The 3,230-nt window shown below is 40.4% G+C and overlaps 1 long non-coding RNA gene across 1 annotated transcript; it reads left to right on the top strand.

Moving 5' to 3' along the window:
- The first annotated feature begins 244 nt into the window (after window positions 1-244).
- LOC147998123 (uncharacterized) lies at window positions 245-1,146 on the top strand. Its single transcript, XR_015646879.1, has 2 exons — window positions 245-374; window positions 473-1,146. It is a non-coding gene; the product is annotated as an uncharacterized LOC147998123 (long non-coding RNA).
- The last annotated feature ends 2,084 nt before the right edge of the window (window positions 1,147-3,230 follow it).

Here is a 3,230-nt window from a genome sequence, read left to right as displayed (position 1 = left end):
GACAGGCTGCGTTAAAAATGCTACAGGAGGAATGATCTGAAAAGGCTGAGAGTGAGGTTGGGGAGGACTCTAAGGAAAACAAGAACAAGAAAAGAATTTCTGCTTTTAGTGGCCAGACCTTCAACTTTTGCTCTCACAGAAAGAGAGTGCTCATTAAGAGAAGTTCTTTCAGGGAGCCTGCCTTATCTGTTGGTTTTATTCCAAGAGAGGAGTTAGTCTCCAGCATTAAGTTATTTTTCTCCTTAGTCATCATTAACATGGAGAGTGCCTTTGATCCTATCCCCACAGCAGCCAGTTCCTGCCCCTGTGGTCAAAATGCCCCAGGTTGGGGGACAGAGAAGCCCCTCGGACTACAAAACTGCCAACAGCCAAAGGTAAAAGTTAAAACAGAGAACATTCCAGGCCCAAGCCTAACCAGATGTGTTTCAAATGCAGATGCTTCATCAACTCTGACCAACTTTTACTCCAACAGGACGAGATAAAAATAATAAGGACTTGAAGATCCGATCCTTCTCCTGATTTAGTAGCTCTGTTCCAAGAACCAGGGGCCATAAAACCTTTTGGCCCTTATCTCCTGGAGCCATAAAACAGGGACGTATTGGGGTAAGATGGGCTAGAAAAGGCCTCAATGATTTGGGATAGCATGAGTAAAACTTATAATAAAAAAGAGACAAGGTAATGGTAACGTGTTTTTTGTGTATGCATTCTTTTAGAGTTATGTTTTAGTCTTTGGACCCTGATTAGAGACAGTTTACACCCTAGACATGAGAGAGAATGGGTTTGGGAAAAACAGTCCTCCCAGACTCTCCACAGATGCTTTGGAGAAAGAGAAAAACTTTCAGAGCTCTCCTGGGAACAGAAGAAAGGTAGGAGACGTCCTGCCTCTCTGCTGGCTCCTATTGGAGAAATGCTTATTTCTAGTTCTGGGTTCCATAGGTAGGATATCTGGGTCCCTTCGGTGGGACACCATCTAGTTTTTTCCCTCTATGTCTATTGTCTGTCCTTGGTGCACCAAGCTGTCCATGTCTGTCAGTTTATGTCTGTGGTTTTTGTTTCTCATTGTTTAAATGTTTTATGTTTCATGTTCAAAAGAAAAAATGGTAAAAACTTTATCTGCCAGTCATTCACACCTTGATTTGGTCTTAACTCGTTTCTGAAAAGAGAACAAATGAATAAAAAGCAGTTTCAATCGGCCTTTGGAGCCCTGTACCTGCAGCAAAGAGCCTAGGTCAGCTGGAGAAGCTGCCCGGGGGCGGAGCATTTGCAGGAGCTGATCTTAAAGGCGCCAGCAGCTCCTCAGCTTCTTGGTATGGGAGCTGATGGCTGTTTCTCTTAGAAAAATCCCTGACTTGTTATTAGACTTAGCAGGTGACAAGGTGTTTCTTTTAAAATCACAGCTAGAAAAGCAAAAATGGTGCTTGGTCTAAATATTAAAGACATGTGTTAACCACTTCAATTTTGTTTCTGACTGGTTTTAAATGTATAAATATGTTCTACATGCCTTGGTCATAGATTATTGGCCTTTAAGTTATTAGATATGGTTAAAAAATTATAACATCTATAACAAGAAGTTGACATAAAACTGATAATTTATATAGAGTCATTCTAGACAATATGTGACATGAGCCAACCTAGAGAAACAGGTCTAAATTGAGATAATATTTTTATATAGAACTCTTATCCTAGAAGCCAGGCACCCCCAAATTACAGAATGTAAAATTTTGTTGGAAGTTTTTAAAAGATTTCATGATTCTTTCAATTTAATTTCTGATTCTGCTTATGTAGTTAACGCTGCGCGCTCACTTGAAATCACAGGGCCAATTAGGTTGACTAGTACTATATGTCAAATTCTTTTAGAATTACAAAAATTAATTTGGACCAAGAAAAAATAAGTTTTTCATACAACATATTTGAGCTCATACTAATTTGCCTGATCCCATGGCCAGTAATAATGCTCTGGTGGATGCTAATACTCGTAGAGAATTTATTTTTCATGCAGCTCCAGTTGATCTTGCTAGAGAATTTCATCAAAAGTTTCATGTTCCTGCTTTCACTCTTCAACAAAAATTTAAAATCTCTAGAGCTACAGCTCGTGATGTAGTATTATGTTGCCAGAATTGTGTTCAGTTTCACCACCCTCCTCAGGTGGGAGTTAACCCTCGTGGTCTGATTCCACTAAAACTCTGACAGATGGATGTCACACACATATCTCAATTTGGAAATTTAAAATATACACATGTTTCTGTTGATACCTGTTCTGGCATTATACATGCCACTCTGATGACTGGTGAAAAGGCTCGTAATGCCATTAGTCATTGCTTAGAGGCGTGGACAGCCTGGGGAAAGCCTGACAGCCTCAAGACAGACAACGGACCTACCTACACTACAAAGTCTTTTCAGACATTTTGCCAAACAATGCAGGTCAAACATACTACAGGATTGCCATACAATCCCCAAGGTCAAGGAATTGTAGAAAGAACACATCGTACTTTAAAAGAGCTCTTACAAAAACAAAAAGGGGGAATTGCCTATGGCAAAACACCAAGAGATCAGTTGTCTTTAGCTCTTTTTACTCTAAATTTCTTAATTTTGGATATGCATGGCCGCTCTGCTGCGGATCGCCATGCTGCTACTAAACCTATGACTAATCAAATACAGACAGCTGAGACTCTCAATCAGATTGTAGAAAGAACCGCAGTGGCATTAGAGATACAAGAAGAATTTAATGCCCACTTGGCATCTGGCTTTCTATTAGCTAACCAACGAATAGATTTGATTCAAGAACAAATTGAGGCATTATATCATATGACGCAGCTGTCCTGTGTTTCCTCCTTTAGAGGCTTATGTGTTACTCCATTGAAAGCTAACTTTTCTCAGTATTCTCAACAGAGCAAAGAAATCTCTAATTATTTGAAAGGAAACTGGTCCATGGAAGCGGAACAATTATCGAGACAATTGCTGATGCAGATTGCTGTCCTTAACAACACCAGAATGGAACCCATCTCGATTGGGGATTTCACCTCGTGGATCACCAATGCTTTCTCATTTTTCAAAGAATGGGCTGGCATGTTTACCTGGGGGGCCATTGTCCTCTTGGGATGTGGAGTATGTCTATGGCTTTTTTGCCGTTTAAAACGAGAACATGCTAGACACAAAGCGATTGTTTACCAAGCTATGGCGGCCATTGAAAGCGGTGCTTCTCCCAGTGTATGGCTGGCCTCTCTGATAGA

The sequence above is a fragment of the Rattus norvegicus genome, chromosome X, assembly GCF_021556685.1.
Source record: "Rattus norvegicus strain SHRSP/BbbUtx chromosome X, alternate assembly SHRSP_T2T, whole genome shotgun sequence".
Classification (NCBI taxonomy): domain Eukaryota; kingdom Metazoa; phylum Chordata; class Mammalia; order Rodentia; family Muridae; genus Rattus; species Rattus norvegicus.
This window is presented reverse-complemented; position numbering and strand designations above follow the sequence as displayed.